This window comes from Bos indicus, chromosome 2 (genome assembly GCF_029378745.1).
Source record: "Bos indicus isolate NIAB-ARS_2022 breed Sahiwal x Tharparkar chromosome 2, NIAB-ARS_B.indTharparkar_mat_pri_1.0, whole genome shotgun sequence".
Classification (NCBI taxonomy): domain Eukaryota; kingdom Metazoa; phylum Chordata; class Mammalia; order Artiodactyla; family Bovidae; genus Bos; species Bos indicus.
The window spans coordinates 52,935,001-52,956,705 of NC_091761.1; the positions used below are offsets into that span (position 1 = coordinate 52,935,001).

At 40.0% G+C, this 21,705-nt stretch overlaps 1 long non-coding RNA gene across 1 annotated transcript in view; it reads left to right on the forward strand.

Annotated features, from left to right (window-relative positions):
- The first annotated feature begins 2,903 nt into the window (after positions 1-2,903).
- LOC139186046 (uncharacterized) overlaps positions 2,904-21,705 on the forward strand; it is an 84,678-nt gene continuing 65,876 nt past the window's right edge. Inside the window, exon 1 of the long non-coding RNA XR_011569620.1 lies at positions 2,904-3,347. This is a non-coding gene — a long non-coding RNA (uncharacterized lncRNA). The remainder of the gene's footprint in view (positions 3,348-21,705) is intronic.

Genomic DNA, 21,705 nt, shown 5'->3' on the forward strand with positions numbered 1-21,705 from the left:
ACTCTGCTCTCAGTAAGAGATAGAGCAGTGAATGAATGACTCAAAGCTTCTTGCCTTCATCAACTTACATTCAACACTGTGAGATTTCCCTAGAGACTCCTTTTTATGCTTTCTTGAAAATGTTTTCCTTCATTTCTTCTCACATAGAATATCCTACATGCTCTCCACAATCCCTCATTCTCAGTGATGACCCTGATAGCCCCTGAAAAAGAAACTGAAGAAATCAGATATATACTCCTTACATTCCCATCACCTAACATAGAAGCCCAACTCTACATATATCCGTCTTATTTTTAACATGAAGAAAAATATATAATGCTATATACACATACATATGTGTATACACACATATAAATGTGTCTGAATATATGCACTCCTCTGCTACCTTCTTAAAGACCTAATTTTCTCTGCACTTCTTCTCTCTTTGCATCACCAACTTCTCCCACATTATCAGAAACCTCTGGTGACCACACAGTCCCTTCTAGTGCTTGATGTCTCTGCCACCCTGCAAAGCATCATTTCTCTGAAAATTATCTATGCTCTATCTGTCCATGTTTTCACCTCCTATTCACTCTCTATGCTCTTCAATCTGGCCTCATTTTTCTCCATGCCATTAAAGATACCCTTGTCATGAAATACATCTTCCTTTAGTTTCCTTGATAACAGATTCCCCTGGGGTTCTTTTTACTTTTTGGTTACTCATTCTCGGTTTTTTTTTTTTTTTATTCAGTGAGTTCTTTTTTCTTACTCCTTGTCTAAGCATTGGGCTTCCCTGATAGCTCAGCTGGTAAAGAATCTGCCTGCAATGCGGGAGACCCCATTTCAATTCTTGGGTCGGGAAGATTCTCTGGAGAAGGGAGAAGGGATAGGCTACTCACTCCAGTATTCTTGGGCTTCCCTTGTGGCTCAGCTGGTAAAGAATCTCCCTGCAATGTGGGAGACCATCCCTGGGTTGGAAAGATCCTCTGGAGAAGGGAACGGCTATCCACTCCAGTCTTCTGGCCTAGAGAATTCCGTGGACTGTATAGTCCATGCGGCCTCAAGGAGTAGGACACGACTGATTCTTACCTTTTTGGTTACTTATTCTCAGTCTTTTTTCAATGAGTTCTTTTTTTCTTAGTCCTCTAAATATTGGAGTCCTCCCAGGACCCATCCTGTACTGTAAAACATCCTGTACTCTTTTATCTGCATTTGCCTGCTCTCCCTCAGTAACTTCCTCTAGTCTTATAATTTTAAATGATGCCTACATGCTTATATCTCTGGTATTGACTTCTCCCATGAGGTCTGAATGCTTACTGACTACTCAAGATGTCTCCTTGGGTATATATTAGCATCTAGTCATCTCAAACTAAATGTATTTAATAGAGAGAAGTCTTGACTTTTCCTGGACTGAACAATTTTCTTTCCCAACCTTCCTCATTTCAATAAATGGCATTGATACCTAGCACCTAAGACCTGGGAATTCTCTTTGATTTCTCCCTCACCTTCATCTTCTAGTGTCACTCTACCAATGCATTTTTTTTTATTACATCCCCCAAAGATACTTCACATCTCTTTATCTTTTCTCCATCTCCACTGCCACCATCTCTGTCCACACCGTGATTATCTCTTCTTGGTCTACTGAGACAGTGTCTTGCTTGGTCACCTTGCTCCCATTCTTACACTCTTATAATCTATTTTCTACCCAGAATCTACAAGGATCAGTTAAACCCCTAAATCAGATCGTGTAGCTCCCTTATTACGATTGCAGGTTGCCAGTATCACTTAAATGAAAACCTGAACTCCTTAGAATTCCTCACAGGACTCCATCCTTCCTTTTTGCATCGTCATCACATAATACTCAGTCCCTGTTTCACTATATTCCCATAGTATTGCTCTCTTTTCTGAGTCTTAAACAGAGTGAGAGAGCTCACCAATGCATTTTTTGTTGTTGTTTTTGCCTGGAATGCTCATCCCTGCTCTCATCACATGTGCCTCTTTCTTGTTTGTTCTTGAAATTTCCATTCAACTGTAACCATTACTCAGAAAGCCTTCTTATACCATGCTAATTAAAGTAGCTATCTTACCACACTCCTCTCACTCTCATAATATGATTGCTTTCAGTTTTTGAGAGAATTTATTATGAGCCGAGGTTATTTTGCTTATTATTTGAATAATGGTGTGTTGTCTATCTCTTCTAGCAGATAAAAAGCTACTTGAGGGTGAGATTCATGTTTGATTTCATCTCTTCTGTATTCTCACCACCTAAAATAGTGCCTTTCCCATGCAAGATTCACAATAAATATAGATTGAATGAAAGAATAATTAGTAATATCATCAGCAATTCATAAGTACAAGGAGACATGCCTGCAAGAGAGAAAGTAATTCTGAAAAGGTAAACATATATCTTGATTATGCTGGTAAAAAGTATTGGGTTTAACTTGTCCTTCTTCAAGGAGAATTGCCTTGGTTAAAAAAAATAATGACTGTATAGCATTTGAATAAGTAAACTACATCTATATGAATCAGAAGGCCCAGCTCTTAAAAACAAAATGAAAGTAAAAAAGTTTCAGAATACTACATAGTGTATCCATGTATAAAAATGTAAAACTCCATAAGGCATCTCTTGTTTACATATGCAACTTACTTGGTAAAAGTAGAAAACACTGACTTTCAGGACAGAGCCATTCCATATTCATTATCATTGCTACTTCTGGGAAGGGAAAGGAATGGGACTCCGGCAAGGAACAAAAAAGACTTCGGTTTTATCTGCAACATTTCATGCCTTTTATTTAAAAAGTTTGAGGCAAATTTGACAAAGTGCTAACATTCTGCAGTTGGGTGGGTTGATGCTTGTTTATTATATTTTTCTTCATAATTAATGTACTTTTAACATTAAAAAATAAACTTAGTTAAGGGCTTTCTATACCTGTGGTCTGTGGGGTACTTAAGGAATTGATTCATAAAATATAATGTCCTTGTATTTAAATCAGGGGTTAACTAATTCAATTTGGCATCTATCTTTATGATTCTTGGGTGGGCTTCCTTCTGGCTGGCGTCTGTGTTTTTGGGTCAGACTGAAGTGGTGTGGAATGTGAAAATAAGACGGAAAACATCTGCGCGCTGACTCAAATATCTCTCCTCTGTTCCTCCAGGGTTGGCTCTTTTCCTCCTGACATAAGAGTGGCAAAAATAACAAATGTCGTTTATTGAGGATGTACTACATCATTTGTACAGTATCTCATCAATGCTCACTGCAACTCACTGACGTGGATATTATCACTCCTGTTTTACAGGCAAGAAGACTAAAATTTGGAGATGACTTGTGCCAGACCACGCAGCCAGCAGAACAGACGATGGAGACAGAGGTCAGAGTTAAATTTATCTGACCCAAAACTGGGGATTTTCTCTTCTACAACTTTACCTATTTCTTTTTGACCAAAAATGCCTCTTTAACTTCTAGAGTTTTCAAGTTTTGCTTCGAATGTAAAAGCTGCCTTCCTTTCATTCATGCACTTGGTCAATAATCTATCCCTTTCATGAAAGACATATTTAAACTGACCTGAGCTTCATCTTTAAGAGATGAGATGAGGAGTCATATTATTTAGTAGCCACCATCTCTGCTACAAATTGGAATTTCATGGATAAAAAACAGGGTAAAAACAGAGTCGAAGTTTTATTTTAGTCACATGCACCACCTATACATGTGTGTATTTATGTATCTGTAATACAGATATATGTGTATATATGTACATGGGGATGTGTATATGTATGTCTTAAGAGAGTTTGGCAAAAGATATCAAATGAAAGTAGGGGAAATTTGAAGGAATAAATAAGTCCTATTAAGAACTATACTCATAAAATTTTGGATTTGAGCTAATCAAGGCTGAGCTTTGTGAAACAGACAAGATTTGTTTTGTCATTCTAAGTAGCTAGAGCAGTGTTTCTGCCTATATATTTCTTGAGTGAGTGACAGGTTTTGACATCCATCCCCCACGTGGGACCCTGTCCTTCATCTCACTCACACACCCCACCACTGATTTTTCCATGCTGATCTGGGGGTGCTGGAGCCCACCTTCCAGTACCCAACCTAGGTACCAGTTCCCACTCACCAATGTTCCCTTAAAGATGAATCAGCCTTGTTGCTTCCTGGTGAGAAAACCAAATCGGGGCAATTGCACCCAGGAATGTAAAATGGGCAATATCTTCTCTCTTGCAAGTAATACATTTTCATTTTTTCCTTCTATTCTCATATTGTATTTAATTTTCAAAACTTTTTATTTTATATTGGAGTAGAGCTGATTAACAATATTGTGTTAATTTCAGGTACATAGCAAAGTGATTCAGTTTTATGCATACATGTATCTATTCTTTTTCAAATTCTTTTTCCAACTAGGTTGTTATATAATATCAAGCAGAGTTCCCTGTGCTATAGAGTAGATCTTTGTTGGTTATCAATGTTAAATATAGAAGTGTACACATGTCAATCCAAAACTTCCTAACTTAAAAGGGTTGTCTCGTTTGTCTCCCTTTACCTCCATGATAACTCTATGTGAGTTTCAGGCAAAATGACATAAAAAAAAAAAAAAAAAAAAAAAAAACAGGGAAAAAAGATCTTTCTATGTGTCTCAGAGCTGGTATGTTGCTGCTTTTTCTCAGTTTGTGTGTTAACAATTCTGTTATTCAGACCATTGTGTTGAATCATATCAGGACACTGAGAAATACATGACCATGTTTTTTTTCTGGAAGAATGTATTTTGTCTTTCACTGCTGATTGGAAATAGAGGTTTTTGTAATGAAAGCAGATAAACAGCATAGGTTAGAGATAATGAGGGCAGGCAAGAAAGGTGTGATTTCTTTTTATGTTGTAGCCATGAAACTGAAAAATATAAGAAAGAGAAAAAAATTTTTTTAATTAAGGTATGGAAATTATCAACTTGAATCAATGGAAAATAACACTTTACACGAACATATATAGGTGGCTGTTTTATTTCATTTACAGCTGAGATGTCATTTTGTTCAATTCCTTGGAATGTCAGCCTTTAAAACATATATATGTATGTATGTATGTATATATAGGACAGAATAACAGTGATAGAAATAGTAACTGTAACACCACAGGCTTTTTCGAAGCCTTCCTTAGGATTTTGAAGATTTTAAAAGGTAACAAAAAATCAATTTCATGGATATAGATGGCAGTTCTGTAAGTCATTTTTGTGCTTACCTGGGGGAGGGATTTGCTTGTAGAAGTTTTAAATAAACAATCTAAATGGAAAGGAGAGATTAGATCATAGGACAGAAAATTTGGGGGATTATATACATCTTTTCTGTAGCCTTTCTTTTTTATTCCTTCATAGATATACTCGATGGTTACTTTGTGGTGGGAATAGCATGGATATTATGAGGCCTCAGATTTATTTAGAAAGGTAAATAAAGCTCTTCTCTATTGTCAAGTAAATTAAAATGCACTAGAGCCTATTAGGAGAAGGCAATGGCACCCCACTCCAGTACTCTTGCCTGGAAAATCCCATGGACAGAGGAGCCTGGTGAGCTGCAGTCCATGGGGTAGCTGAGAGTCAGACACGACTAAGCGACTTCACTTTCACTTATCACTTTCCACTTTCATGCAATGGAGAAGGAAATGGCAACCCACTCCAGTGTTCTTGCCTGGAGAATCCCAGGGACGGTGGAGGCTGGTGGGCTGCCGTCTCTGGGGTCGCACAGAGTCGGACATGACTGAAGCAACTTAGCAGCAGAGCCTATTAACTTTGGTATATTGGAATAATTTCTGGCAGTTTCTATTGTTTTTTGGGTTATCAAGTCCATTTGAGAGTAGTGGTCAGTCATGGTAATCCTTTCCCCAGTCTTGCTCATAAAAATTGATTTATCTTTTATACTTAAGTGTTCTGCAAATTCATTGATGGTTAGGTAAGATAATTAATGAAAAGTCACTTCTATCTAATATAGTTTCATTTTACTTTCAGCATAATTTCTGGACGCAGTAATTGTGTAACAGTAGCTTTTCAGGTATCTGTTTTTATTAAAAAAAATTACAGTTGAAATGAGATGCTGTCTGGGATTTGCTTTAAAATACTCAAGGGAAAAAAGTTGCAGAAAAGATTAGAAAAATGTTGGTACTTAAATTTAGGCAATGACTACTTGGAGCTTTATTATACTCTCTATCTAGCGTATGTATAAAATTTTCCTTCTGCATTCTTAGCTGCAAATTACCTGTGAATATTTTTTTTTCTCATCAGCTATTTGGTTATCCTGAAATACTACTCATATAAGAGTCAGAATACTTGATTTGCTTCCTTTATACATCAATTTTCAGAATATTGTTCTATTTTCTAGGTATATCTTGTTTTGGAGAGCAGTGAATTTTTGTTTCTTATTTTACTTGATTTTTAAAAAATATATTTGATATCTTTAAATCCATTGCAGTTATCATACATTTTGATGCCCAAGTTATCCCATCTTAGGTCAGTGGGAATCTCTTCAGATTGGCTCTTGTGTCTTTTTGGCACAATCACACTCGTCGCTGGTGGCTTTCTTGTCTTATAACAGAATGAGCAGCTCCAGAGTCATCTTGTGCACTTTCTGTCCAAGAACTAGAATCTGTCATGTCTCCACAAGCTCAGGACATTTTCATCCCCGCCATGGAGGTGTCTGCCTGTTCTAACTGCAAGGAGGAGACATTGTGAAGGAAGGGTGTGTGGTGCTGTGCCAAGTCACTTTAGTCATGTCCAACTCTTTGTGACCCCATGGACTGTAGCCCACCAGGCTCCTCTGTCCATGGGATTCTCCAGGCAAGAATACTGGAGTGGGTTTCCATGCCCTTCTCCAGTGAAGGAAGGTTCAGTTCAGTTCAGTCACTCAGTCGTGTCCGACTCTTTGCGACCCCATGAATCGCAGCATGCCAGGCCTCCCTGTCCATCACCAACTCCCAGAGTTCACTGAGACTCATGTCCATTGAGTCAGTGATGCCATCTAGCCATCTCATCCTTTGTCATCCTCTTCTCCTGCCCCCAATTCCTCCCAGCATCAGAGTCTTTTCCAATGAGTCAACTCTTTGCATGAGGTGGCCAAAGTACTGGAGTTTCAGCCTTAGCATCATTCCTTCCAAAGAAATCCCAGGGCTGATCTCCTTCAGAATTGACTGGTTGGATCTCCTTGCAGTCTAAGGGACTCTCAAGAGTCTTCTCCAACACCACAGTTCAAAAGCATCAATTCTTTGGCACTCAGCCTTCTTCACAGTCCAACTCTCACATCCATACATGACCACAGGAAAAACCATACCCTTGACTAGATGAACCTTTGTTGGCAAAATAATGTCTCTGCTTTTGAATATGCTATCTAGGTTGGTCATAACTTTCCTTCCAAGGAGTAAGCGTCTTTTAATTTCGTGGCTGCAGTCACCATCTGCAGGGATTTTGGAGCTCACAAAAATAAAGTCTGACACTGTTTCTACTGTTTCCCCATCTATTTGCCATGAAGTGATGGGACCAGATGCCATGATCTTTGTTTTCTGAATGTTGAGCTTTAAGCCAACTTTTTCACTCTCCACTTTCACTTTCATCAAGAGGCTTTTGAGTTCCTCTTCACTTTCTGCCATAAGGGTGGTGTCATCTGCATATCTGAGGTTATTGATATTTCTCCTGGCAATCCTGATTCCAGCTTGTGTTTCTTCCAGTCCAGCGTTTCTCATGATGTCCTCTGCATATAAGTTAAATAAGCAGGGTGACAATATACAGCCTTGACGAACTCCTTTTCCTATTTGGAACCAGCCTGTTGTTCCATGTCCAGTTCTAACTGTTGTTTCCTGGCCTGCATATAGGTTTCTCAAGAGGCAGGTCAGGTGGTCTGGTATTCCGATCTCTTTCAGAATTTTCCACAGTTTATTGTGATCCACACAGTCAAAGGCTTTGGCATAGTCAATTAAGCAGAACACTGTGAATATTAATTAGCAGAAATGGGAAAGTTTCTCTGGATGAGCTGCTGCCAGACACCATTGTTTATTCTTGTGGGAGGCCCATGCTTCTCACAGACATCACTTATTATTACAGTAAGTGGCAGAGTGGTAAAGAATCTGCCTGCCAATATAGGAGATGCAAGAAATGTTGGTTCAATCCCTGTGTCAAGAAGATCCCCTGGAGTAGGAAATGGAAACCCATTCCAGTACTCTTGCTTAGAAAATGCCATGGACAGAGGAGCCTCGCAGGCTACAGTCCATGGGGTCGCAAAAAGTCAGACATGAGTGAGCACACACAGCACAGTATAAGCCCAGACCAGCCAGCTATCTCTCTTTAACTTGCTCCAGATTTACCCTGGCTTACAAACAGAGATCCTGCTGGCCTCTGTATGTCTCCATTTCACTGGGTCAGTCTTTGCCCTTCAAATCTTTCTAGTGTCCAACTTTGCCTATAGGATAATTGGCTTCTCAGGTATATTTGGTTCACATTCCTCCACTCAGTGTCTAAGATAGAGAGTCGTACTCAAACATCAACATCATTTTCTTCATCCATAAAGTTGTCCAGGTAACTTTTTTAGGCATAACAGTGATAGCTAGAACAAGAGTTATCGAGGACAGCACACTTCTGATCAAGGGCTTTGCACACAAAATCTCATTGTCTCGTTTCATCCTCACCACAGTCCTACAAAGTGGGTGTTACTGTCCCCATCTTACAAGACCACACTGAGGCTAAGAGAGGTCAAGGATACTCCTTTCAGAAACTGGGAGTTCCACAGAGGACTCTCTGAAGTCAAAGCTGGAAAATTTATCCACTGTTTAATGCCTCCTTTATCCTCAGGAATGCTAGAGATACAAAGGAATCTAAGACATGGGTTTTCTTCTCAAAGAGTTTATAATCCTAACTGAGAAAGAATCCTCACAGGAAAAATATATCAACATGAAGAAGCATATGACAAGAGACATGTCATTGTTTCCCTTCCAATCCACTTAGCCCGTGCTGTCAGATTAATTTTACTAAAACGTTTTTCTTCTCATTACCCCCCTGCTTCAAACTCCAGAGTTTCCCCACTGCCTTCAGGATAAAGTCCAACTTGCTTGCTTGGCGTTTCAGGGATTCCCCAATTTGGCCCTTACCTATCTTCTCATGTGTGAAATTCCACTGTGAAGCTGGCTTGCTAACCGGGTTTCTAAGCCAAAGGACACGTCTGGTACGCTGGGCTTTTGTGTCCTAGAAATGTTATCACATAAAGGCATCCAAGTTTTACTTAGTTCCACCTTTTAGAACAAGATCCAAAAAAGATGTAAAGTCAATTGTTGCTCTGAACCCCCCTCTGTTAGAGTTCTCCATTGTAGCCAAACAGTAGTCTTATTCCCCAAAGGCAACTTCACAATTTCTGCCTTTGGGTCTTTGCTTATGTTACAACCTTACCTTGAGGCCTACGTTTTTCCTCACCTGCCTTCCTTTCAGAGCCAATGGCATCCTGGAGCCTCCCTGATGTCCAATATGATGTCATTTGAAAGTCCTCACATCTTATTGTTTGTACCAATTACTACACAGAGTCTTAGGTTACCATTTATATATATTTATTGTATTTGGTCTTTTTCTAATTATGAAAGTAACAAATGCTCAAAGCAAAAACTTGGGGATGTGCCAGGCACAATGGGAGAAAATTAATTACTGATAATCTCACAACTCAAAGATAAGCATTGCTAATATTCTGCTGTGTGTACATACACGTTACAGGATATATAACAACAATGGTATCACACTGTACCTATGATTTCATACCTTGATCTTTTCTGTTAGCAGAATTTCTCTGGTCAATAGTATTTAAACACATAAATTTTATTTTCAGTTCAGTTCAGTTCAGTCACTCAGTCGTGTCCGACTCTTTGCGACCCCACGAATTGCAGCACGCTAGGCCTCCCTGTCCATCACCAAATCCTGGAGTTCACCCAGACTCATGTCCATCGAGTCAGTGATGCCATCCAGCCATCTCATCCTCTGTCGTCCCCTTCTCCTCCTGCCCCCAATCCCTCCCAGCATCAGAGTCTTTTCCAATGAGTCAACTCTTCGCATGAGATGGCCAAAGTACTGGAGTTTCAGCTTTAGCATCATTCCTTCCAAAGAAATCCCAGGGCTGATCTCCTTCAGAATGGACTGGTTGGATCTCCTTGCAGTCTAAGGGACTCTCAAGAGTCTTCTCCAACACCACAGTTCAAAAGCATCAATTCTTCGGTGCTCAGCCATCTTCACAGTCCAACTCTCACATCCATACATGACCACAGGAAAAACCATAGCCTTGACTAGATGAACCTTTGTTCGCAAAGTAATGTCTCTGTTTTGAATATGCTATCTAGGTTGGTCATAACTTTCCTTCCAAGGAGTAAGCGTCTTTTAATTTCATGGCTGCAGTCACCATCTGCAGTGATTTTGGATCCCAGAAAAATAAAGTCTGACACTGTTTCCACTGTTTCCCCATCTATTTGCCATGAAGTGATGGGACCAGATGCCATGATCTTAGTTTTCTGAATGTTGAGCTTTAAGCCAACTTTTTCACTCTCCTCTTTCACTTTCATCAAGAGGCTTTTGAGTTCCTCTTCACTTTCTGCCATAAGGGTGGTGTCATCTGCATATCTGAGGTTATTGGTATTTCTCCTGGCAATCTTGATTCCAGCTTGTGTTTCTTCCAGTCCAGCGTTTCTCATGATGCACTCTGCATAGAAGTTAAATAAGCAGGGTGACAATATACAGCCTTGACGTACTCCTTTTCCTAATCGGAACCAATTATTTGGCAGTGTCAGGTCTTAGTTGCCCCACGGCAGGTGGGATCTTAGTTCCCTGACCAGGGATTGAATCTGCAGCCTCTGCATTGCAAGGCAGATCCCTCACCACCGGACCACCAGGAAGTACCCCCATAGGTTGTAAATGTCTTCAAAATACTTCATTATGTAAATGTTCCTTTGCATAGTTATTCAATTTTATATTAGTAGATATATTGTCTACTATGAAAGTGAAAGTGTTAGTTGCTCAGTCATCTCTGACTCTTTGAGACCATGTGGACTATAGCCCATCAGGCTTCTCTGTCCATGGCAATTCTCCTGGAAAGAATACTGGAGTGGGTTGCCATTTCCTTCTCCAGGGGATCTTCCCAACCCAAGGATTGAACCCAAGTCTCCCGCATTGCAAGCAGATTCTTTACTATCTGAGTCACCATGGCAATAAATTTATTTTGGGCTTCTTAACCTTTTTAATGTGGAGGAAATAAGAATATTTGTTCTAAATATTAGACATACCTAGTTCAAAACCACTTCCTAGCTCTTCTCCCTTAGGCAATGATAATATCTACATTTCCTCATCTTTGAAATATTCATCAAAATACTGCTATATCACAGTTTTGTTGCAAGATAACTGGTCCATGGTAAGTCAGTAATAAATGTAGATTACTATAATTTCTACTTTTTGGCCTCATGTTTTTTCACCTATAGTGAAAGTGAAGTGAAAGTGAAAGTTGCTCAGTCGTGTCTGACTCTTTGCGACCCCGTGGACTATACAGTCCGTGGAATTCTCCAGGCCAGAATACTGGAGTGGGTAGCCTTTCCCTTCTCCAGGAGATCTTCCCAACCCAGGGATCAAACCCATGTCTCCCGCATTGCAGGTGGATTATTTACCAGCTGAGCCACAAGGGAAGCCCATAACTAGATCATAAGTCCTTTATGGGAAGTACTTTTATTTCCTGGGGCTTGTATTTATCGGTTTCCTGTCTGTCCCATTGTATTGTAATAGGTGGTTAACAGCTACTTGTTAATAATCATAACAATGATGCTTCAATAGTCACTGAATGCTCTCTGGGTAGGGAGTTGCTCTTAGTAATTGTCCTGGGCAAACCCCAAACTTCTATTGCTTCTCTAAAACTTTTCTTTCCCCATCCAAATGCTCATTTTGGTGTTAATTTTCACTTCCCAATAATCCACTTCCCCCTGTATTCCTTACATCCCAGTCGTTATGCTGATTAGCGGTTGTAGGTGTAGATGGTGTTCTGATAGCAGGATTTGGGAAGATCTATGCTACCCCCGTGTGATGGTATTTCTAGGGTACTAATGCATGGCACTGGAAACATATCTTTGGCTGAACTAGCCAGTTCAAAAGCCAGCTTCACAGCAGAATTTCACACATGCAAATGAACCATTGTGATCCCGGTCATGAAAATTCATGGAATAGTGGCTAGTTCAGTGTGGATGACCTGTCAATTTGGCAGCCAATCATTTAGTTAAACATCCAAATTACTGGCCAGTTACTCCGACTAAGGCTAGTCTTCCTGTTTGTGACTGGGTTCTATGTAATCCTATTAAAAGCAACGACATTCCCTTTGGTTTGTGGCAGCTAATGTGTAGAAGTACCATGCAGGCATAGGACATGTGTCTGGCACAGTTTAAAAGCGGGCATTGTGAGAATGGACTATTTGTGTTACTACTGGATTTATCTTAAAATCCTAAATATCTTTCATTGACTAACAGGCAAAGTATCCTGATTTCATGGGTGCTTCTATTTACTAGTTTCATCAATTGAAAATAGGAGATCCTCTAAGGATTGCATCATCATCTTTCAATGTGTACTAACTGATTTTGTTGAATCTATATTTCACTCCTTGGCCCAGCCTGTCCTGTCCTGTCAGGTAATCAGACAGAAATCCATGGAGTACTCAGAGCCTGGTAGACCTTAGGATCTGACTTGACCCACTCGTAGTTTAATTCAGATGTAAGATAATAGTATTGTTATGCTGGAAAGCGAATCTAGAACAGTAAATCCAAATCACAGACTTCACTGAAAATATAAGGAAAACTTCAGACTTTAAGTGGAGTGAAATGCACACAATCTAGCCTGAAAGTTCTAAGAGTTCAAGTATCGGTTGCAGCCCAGGGATCCCGGGAACCATGAATTTTAGGTTAAGATGCCTGCCCTGGGTGTGAGAATGAGGATCAGGAATAGAGAGAGACAGAGGAGAAGCACAGAGATAGAAAAAACAAAGAGAGGCAGAGAAACATAAAGACAGAGACAGAGGCAGGTTGGAGAGACAGGGAGTATAACTCCAGTTCTCCTAGTGGGGCACAACTTCTCAACACTACGCTGAACTGGATTCTAATAAATGCTTTCCAATGTTTGTAATCCCTCCTTCTTCTGGTGAATTAAATCTCTCATGTGAGAGATACAACATATCCCACACCTGATGGTTTTTGACCTTAGTCTTGAGAAATTCTACAGGGACATAGATTTTATTTTAAAGGCAAGTATGTAGGCTGTTTGAAAACACAGTATTATAGGTTAAAGGACTATTTGGCTTTCACGTGAAAAAGCCTTTTGTGTACACTGAAGACCACTGATTGAATAATTATACTAAAAACACTACTGATTAAGAAGCCTTGTTTCACATATTTTTAAAAGAGTCTTTAATGTATGTTATCATATTTTATTCTCACAGGAGCCCTGATGTTAGGTAGGAGAGAAATTGCAATATGGATTTCAAATTTAAAGAAATGGAAGCAGAATGTGTATACAGACTTTTCTGGAATTACAGATGCACAATAAAAAAATGAACTCTAGAAACCAATCTTTGATTCTAGGCTGAATCTATATATCCCTGTTGATAGAACACCCATATAACCAGCATAAATCCTTTTGTTTCCTAATACAAAATATATGAATTTAAAATAGTGTTCTTGAAATCGGACAAAGTAAGAGAATCAGAGATTTAGAAGGTAGGCAGTCCTAGAGATGAACACTAATGACCTCCTCATAGTAAGAATGAAGCCCTGACCCAGAGGACTTGAGACAAAAGCAGGACTCGAGCTGGCCTGAGGGAACACAGAGCTGACAGAGTCTAATGCTGTGAGGACTTGCCCCTGAATTTCCTGCTTTCGTTGAACTAGGAAGAAGTGAGGTGTAAAAGCATCTATACCATGGCTTATGTAATTTAGGTTGAATGATCTGGTGATCATTTTGAAATATAGGTGTGAGTCAAATCTGATCCTCCACTTAGACAATGCTCAGAAAGTTTAAAATTCTGACAGAGTTTCTCAGAAATGGTTTTTATAGGATAATGTATAGTTCCACACATTCGATTGACCTGGGAACATATAAGGAAATATGACAGATTAACTGCTCTGCTTCTCAGGCTATAATAGAGAATTGTAGGTTAGAATAGGTTATACACATATCAAAGATGGATATATAATATATACATCTACATCTACGCACCCACATCCATACACACACACACATATATATATATTTATGTATAAGTATCTATAAAAATTAGTTTTAGGGGTATTTAAACATTCTTCATTTATAACTTGCTTTTAGGGAATTATTTAGTTATGCAAGATATCACCATATTCAGTATTTTTTTTAAATAATAAACATGTCTAGTCAAAGAAGGCATTAATGAAGCAATTCCCCAAATAAAACAGTCCATGATATCTGAGTTGCAGCAGAGAGAGAGTGTGGTCTTTGTAGTCTAATCAAGATCACAAGACTTGTTTTGAGCGTCTGTCATCTTTAATTTTACGGCACTTCATTTCAGAGTAGGACTGCCAGGGTCACATGCAATTAAAACACAGGCAAGATTTGTCTTGTGAAATCTTAACATAAAAAGTAATGTGTTACTCCATTTTAACTTTTCTACTGAACTCTGTGAACTCACTAATTACTTTTCCCCCCTCTTGTCACCTTTTTGATATGACATGTATTTTATAGAGGAGATAGAAGTTTGGATTTTTTTTTTTTTTTTGTATCATGCATACGATTGAGGATAACAAAATTAAACCAGAGAAAAAAGAAATTCGTTTTTCAGAAATGCATTTTTAAAAAAAGACATATCTGAGTACTCCAGCTTCAATTACAAAGAACCTCATTGATCGAATTCTAGGAAATAACTGTTAATCTGCTTAACTAGGGCAGGTAGAAGTGTAATAACGGACCAACGATTTTATGCAGGCCAGAATGGTGAACCAGAGTTTATTCTCTGGGGTGCGGGGCAAAGGGGCTTTTATGTGATTGGCTGTGAAAAGTATTAAAAACCGGCGCCAACGTGGAGATTTGGAGCGCAAGGAGGCTTGTTCCATCTTAGTGATCAGTAAATTGCATAGACCCTTATTAACCTTATTGATAAGGAGCTTAGGGAAGTCCCATTCAGGCCGCAATATATTCTTCTTTTTGTTCTCCTGTCTCCGCCTGCGATCCCAGCCGCTTTGTAAGCAGAGCCTTTATGCTGCGCCTCAAAATTCAGCGTGAGTAGCTGCGCCTTTAAGTTACTGCAGCGGAAGGGCTTGCGGAGCAGCCCATGCACAGGGGCTCAGGGCCTATTGCGCGGGTGCTGCGGACACCTGGAGAATGTTTGCAAATTTTGTGCTTAAAGAATCTTTTATATTGTTCCTCTTTCAATGCAGCTGGGGTCTGTAGGGATCAGGGGATTATTTTTGATACCTGTCGAAAAGAGTTATGTCTACACTGATTTTCCATCCCTCACTACTAATTAACCTTATTGTATACAGGAAACAGTCTATTTAATACCTGCATTCTTTCTGTAAAGCCAAGTAAAATGAAATCCACTGTGAAATCTAGTTAGCGTTTGCCTTTTTGAAGTCATTTTTAAGTTTCCAGTTTTAGTGACTGTGACCTCAGAACTGATAGCTAGAAAAATGGTGAGCTCAAAACAATTTTGGTTTCAATTGTCTTCTGCATCCCCTCCCACTTAAAAGCTGCCTTTCACCTGCCACTTAAAAGCTGCCTTTCACCTGGACTTGGGAAGAAGCGTTAGGAACGGGCACCTCCAGCTAGACCATCGTTCCCTGGAGTCTTCCTCATTGACCTCTCCCTGGAATTCTAACGCATCTCTTCATCCCCTCATAGGCTGGCCCGCGGTCCCCTGACTCTCCTCAGCAGCGGAGCACCTCTATCATTTTCCTTTCAGTCAAGGAGGCTTGACTTTGACTGAGGGGCACATCATGACAGATTTGTGCACTCGCAGTACAAATAGATGCTGAAGCAGAGGAAAGAATCTGAATACTCAAGGGAATCCCATTAGTGGAATATTTGCGAGGGAAAAAAAGGTAGGGTCTAGCAATACAGAGCAGAAATGAAACTGTGCAAAATGTCACCAAATGATGTGGAAAAATCCACACTTCTTCAAGCATGCTGTGCAATATGGACTCAGAACACACTTTGCTGGTGATGTGAGAATGGTTAGCACAAGTCCTGCTCTTCAAATGTGAGTGTGCCTGTCTCAAATAAACTTGTCAGCTTAAATGGTGCCAGAGGAAAGTGTGGATTTTTCAGGCCGATGCTTTGTATTTGCCAGATTTCTTGGCTTTTCAGATTTTCATACATGGGTCAAAAAGTCAGTACTCTCTAGCATTTATCTGACACATAAACCCTATATTTGGCAGAGCAGATAAGGTGAGTGGAAGATGGGGCTGGGTATTCTGGATGCCTGGACTTTTCCAGATCCAAACAGGACTTTTCCAGATCCCAAACAGAATTTGCATACACAGTAGACTTGCATGAGTCAGGTGAGCAAATGCATTGATCCTCTGCTGCTGTGCTTTTGGAAAGAAGTATTTCTTGTGCACTTAGACTTTAAGAGAGCCAGCTGAAGGTGTATCTATTTGATGGTCCCTTACAAGTGGGACTAGGAGTCAGTACAGACACTGGTGAGTTTGGACTACATTTAACTTGTGATATCTAGTTGATAAGAAACACAGTGGTGGATCATAGTTGTATTTAATGTTGCTTATGTTCTGGGTGCTTGTCTTGGTTCACTCATCCAACAAGTGTACACTGAGCACCAACTCTGGTAGTGTTACCTCTCTCCCTCACTGCTTTCCTAACACTCTCCTTATTCAGTGAGGAGCCTTCTGTAGAATCCAGCTGATGGCTTAAGAATTTCATAGACCCTGAAGTCTTCACTTCAAGCATAAGATAACAAAAATCAGCTGGATGAGTCTACAAGGGATGTGTGTGTGTGTGTGTGTGTGTGTATCTTCCTGCCAGGTCTCTCACCAAGACAGCTAGACATTTTCATTTTGACAACACTGCTACAGAAAATTGTCATCTTTTTGGTGCAAGATGTTCACTGTATGCTCATCATTTGGATGATTCAGGATCGCTCCCCGGCGGTATGTTTTGATGCCTGCCTCTTTTTCAATTATATCTAAGAGGAAGACTGTTGAAGACCCATTTTTTTTTTAATGTTGCACAGGACTCCTAAAGGGTAAGATTTAATTTCAATACAATATTAGGCAGTATGATATGATGGGTCATAACAGGATATTGACAAATACAATCCAACACAGGATAATATGATGTTAGAGTAGAAGTCATGCAAAGTACTTTCAAAAATGTGGGCTAAGAGGCTTCCATGCCCTCCTTTTCGTAATGTAGTGACATGGTCAGTACAATGTAGGAAAATGAAATGATACATGAATATTAAAATTATAATAGCAATGACAAAAATGAGATTTAGCCATCTACTCATAACAACAAAGGTACCCTGTATTTGGGGAAATATATAATATCCCTCTTGTTCTTTCATGGAAATTAGTATGAAAGTGAAACTCTCACCAGATGTTTTAACAGGGGAGTTATCAGGTACACACATCTGGGGTGTAAATATTTAGGGTGTTTATTTGTTTACATTCATCATTTTTTTTCCCCCTGACTGAGTGAATCTATGGTATAGTGGTTAAGCCAGGGGCCTCTGAAGCCATACTAATTTAGATTCAAATACTAACCTGACACTAACTTCATGAATTTGGGTAACTTCATTATTTTTCCCCTCAGTTCTCTCAAGTATAAATCAGGAGTAATAATTGTACCTCCTTCCATAGAATTATGAAGATAAAATACAACTATATTTATACAGTGCATTTCCTTAACAAGCACTCAAGACATGTTAGCTAATCAAAAATCAGTCATTCCAGGATGAGTTTCTGTTGGTGGTCCTCTGAGTGACCAGGGAGGTGGCATCACCTGGAGATAAGGGAGGGAGAAATCAGAGCAGATGAGATAGAAATGACCTGATGATTATCTGGGGATCATACTGGAGGCAGAAGATGGTCACATGCATGTTCCTCTGACTTGAGTATAAGTTGGTCCAAATATTTTAAGACATTACTGTCAAATGTCAAATCATTGTCAGGATATCAGTATCACCCCTACCCCAGGCCCAGAAAAATTCCAGTGGAAAGGGGCCTGCTATGAGAGTCCTATGTCCCAGGACTCTTTGCACCGAGCAGTCATAATTCAGATGTAGTAGGTGAATATGGATGTGAGAGTTGGACTGTGAAGAAAGCTGAGTGCTGAAGAATTGATGCTTTTGAACTGTGGTGTTGGAGAAGACTCTTGAGAGTCCCTTGGACTGCAAGGATATCCAACCAGTCCATTCTGGAGGAGATCAGCCCTGGGATTATTTCTTTGGAAGGAATGATGCTAAAGCTGAAACTCCAGTACTTTGGCCACCTCATGCGAAGAGTTGACTCATTGGAAAAGTCTCTGATGCTGGGAGGGATTGGGGGCAGGAGGAGAAGGGGACGACAGAGGATGAGATGGCTGGATGGCATCACTGGCTCGATGGACGTGAGTCTGAGTGAACTCCGGGAGTTGGTGATGGACAGGGAGGCCTGGTGTGCTGCGATTCATGGGGTCGCAAAGAGTCGGACATGACTGAGCGACTGAACTGAACTGAGGTGAACCTCAGGAATGCAATTGGATGATACTCCTTAATGCTGATTTCCATAGCTTTTGCCACTGTCTGAATTCAGATCTGTGTTAATAGTACTATGGCAATTATCTTCTGTCAGTGGTGCCTATAATTTCTTGCAGCTTCAAGGTCTACTTCATAAAGTTGCCAGGAAAATCTTTATAGCTCTGCTAAAGTCACTTTGCTGCTAAACAAACTTTCAGGGTCTCAAAATTGACTATGGACTTAATATAAAACCTCTTGTGTATGCCATCATGTGTAGGCTTTTTGGAGTCTGGTCCCAACTTTTCTTCTCATCATTTTCAGAAGATCACATTGTTAATTGTTACTCAATAAGCTGGAAATACATCATCTGTCTCCAGGAGGGACACGTTCTAATTCCATGGTGTGTTACCTGTTTTATATCCTTTACATAATTCCATTAGACAGTCTTAATAGAGATAAGACAAGTACAATTCTAATTTATAAATTGAGAAACTGAGGTCTTTCCTGGTGGCTCAGTGGCAAAGAATCCACCTGCCAAGGCAGGAGACACGGGTTTGACCCCTGACCTGGGAAGACCCCACATGCAGAGGAGCAACTAAGCCTGTGCACCACAACCACTGAGCCTGTGCTGCAGAGCCCAGGTGCTGCAACTACTGAAGCCCTCAGTGCCCTGGAGGCCATGCTTCTCAACAAGAGAATCCACCGCAATGAGAAGCCTATGCCCCACAACTGGAGTAGTCCCTGCTCACTGAAACTAGAGAAAAAGCTATGAGGCAACGAAGACCCAGCATATCCAAGAATAAAGTAAAGAAATAAATTTTTTTAAAAAATGGAAACATCTGGACACAGATGAAGTAAATAATTTGCCCAGGACCTAAATAGCAAGTTCTCCTAAGTGCTTATTTCTTAGCCTGCTCATTTTCTGCTCTAATCCATTGCTCTGGATTATTTACATATCCCCACTGTTTGCTTTGTATGCTACTATTTTTTCTGGGGAGCTGGCTTTACAACATCACAAGGTTTAACAACACTGTGTTGGAAAAAAGTGGAAGTCCCTGGGCTGAGTCAGCTTAGGTATGTTTTGTTAGGTGCCCTTAAAAATCAATTTTCACTTAAGTTTCTGGCTTTTCATGAAAGATCTGAAGGTCTGGTAGCCTGGTGTCCATGTGCCCATGTAAGCAACATCAGCTTGAGCTGAGAAGTCAGCCCTTCTGTCCAGGGGTCCATCTTGAGTTTTACCCAGGTGTTGTCGCTCTTTAGTCACTGAGGTCGGAATCTTTGTGACCCTATGGATTGTAGCCCTCCAGGCTCCTCTCTCTCGGAGAAGGCAATGGCACCCCACTCCAGTACTCTTGCCTGGAAAATCCCATGGACGGAGGAGCCTGGTGGGCTGCCATCTATGGGGTCGCACAGAGTTGAACACGACTGACGAGACTTAGCAGCAGCAGCAGCAGCAGCAGCAGGCTCCTCTCTCCATGGGATTTCCCAGGTACGAATACTGGAGTGGGTTGCATTTCCTTCTCCAGGGGATCTTCCCAATTTGGGGATTGAAACCTAGTCTCTTACATTGCAGGCAGATTCTTTTTTTTTTAATTTAAATTATTATTATTATTTTTTAAATTTATTTATTTTAATTGGAGACTAATTAAACTAATACTTTACAATATTGTATTGATTTTGCCATACATCAACATGAATCCGCCACGGGTGTACATGTGTTCCCAATCCTGAACCCCCCCTCCCACCTCCCTCCCCATACCATCCCTCTGGGTCATCCCAGTGCACCAGCCCCAAGCATCCTGTATCCTGCATCGAACCTGGACTGGTGATTCGTTTCTTATATGATATTATACATGTTTCAATGCCATTCTCCCAAATCATCCCACCCTCTCCCTCTCCCACAGAGTCCAAAAGACCGTTCTATACATCTGTGTCTTTTTTGCTGTCTCGCATACAGAGTTATTGTTACCATCTTAGGCAGATTCTTTACCCTCTGAGTCACCAGGGAAGCCCTCCTCTGGTGTTACTACTTCCTAATACCTTAAGTCTGCTCTTTGCAAATCACTTACATTATTGGCTGGCCCTAGTAAGCAGCCTTGCTTTAAGAAAAAGACTCATCTAAATTTCAGATGATACATTTTAATTGAGGAAATAATATGTGATTATTATGTTTGAAGAAAGTTTTCTTTTTGTTGTTGTTGTTTTTGCTTTTTCGTATTGCGATTTGAATTTCCCAGGAGAGAGTTGATATTGTTTTGGTTTTATTTCTTTTTGACAACAGAGCAATTTGACCCAGAACTCTTAGTGACAGTCCTTTTGGATGAAAATCTTTGCAGGGCCTTTTAATTAGGAATTGACAGGGTGATTAACTTATAATTCACAAAAAATAAATGTGGAAAAGAGAAGTACAGGTCAATTTCTAGCTGTGTTAAACTGTAAGGACAGCACCATTGGCAAGTGACTGTTCCCTTTTAACAGCTTTTCTAATTTTTCTTAATTGGATCCTTTGTTTTCTAAATGGATAGAGAGAACTATCATATGGCTTTCAATTACTGGCTGTGGCATGGTGATCCTGTCATATGTCATATACTAAGTAAAGTCAGACTCATAACATTTAGGATGGAAAAAAAATACCATCTCCAGGAACCCTGTTTTAGAGTTCTGTTATGTTAAGGTTATAATTTCTTTAAAATATTTGCTCATCATAATATATAAATGCTTCTGAGAATATAAGATTATCTCTTGCGTTCCTGGAAAATGTTAAGAGGTGTACACACATACACATGTACACAAACATGAGAAATGCCAGTGTCCTTTGTTTCTTCTGCCCACTGATGAATTTAGAGATTCTCTTTCTAAGAAACAAAGTTTCTCATTTTACAGCTTCCATTGGCTCTCTGCTGCCTACAGGATAAAATCTAAATATTTTATTATGTCCTATGTCTGTGTGCTCAGTCCAACTCTTTGTGAGTCTATGGACTGTAGCCCACAGGGCTCCTCCATCCATGGGAT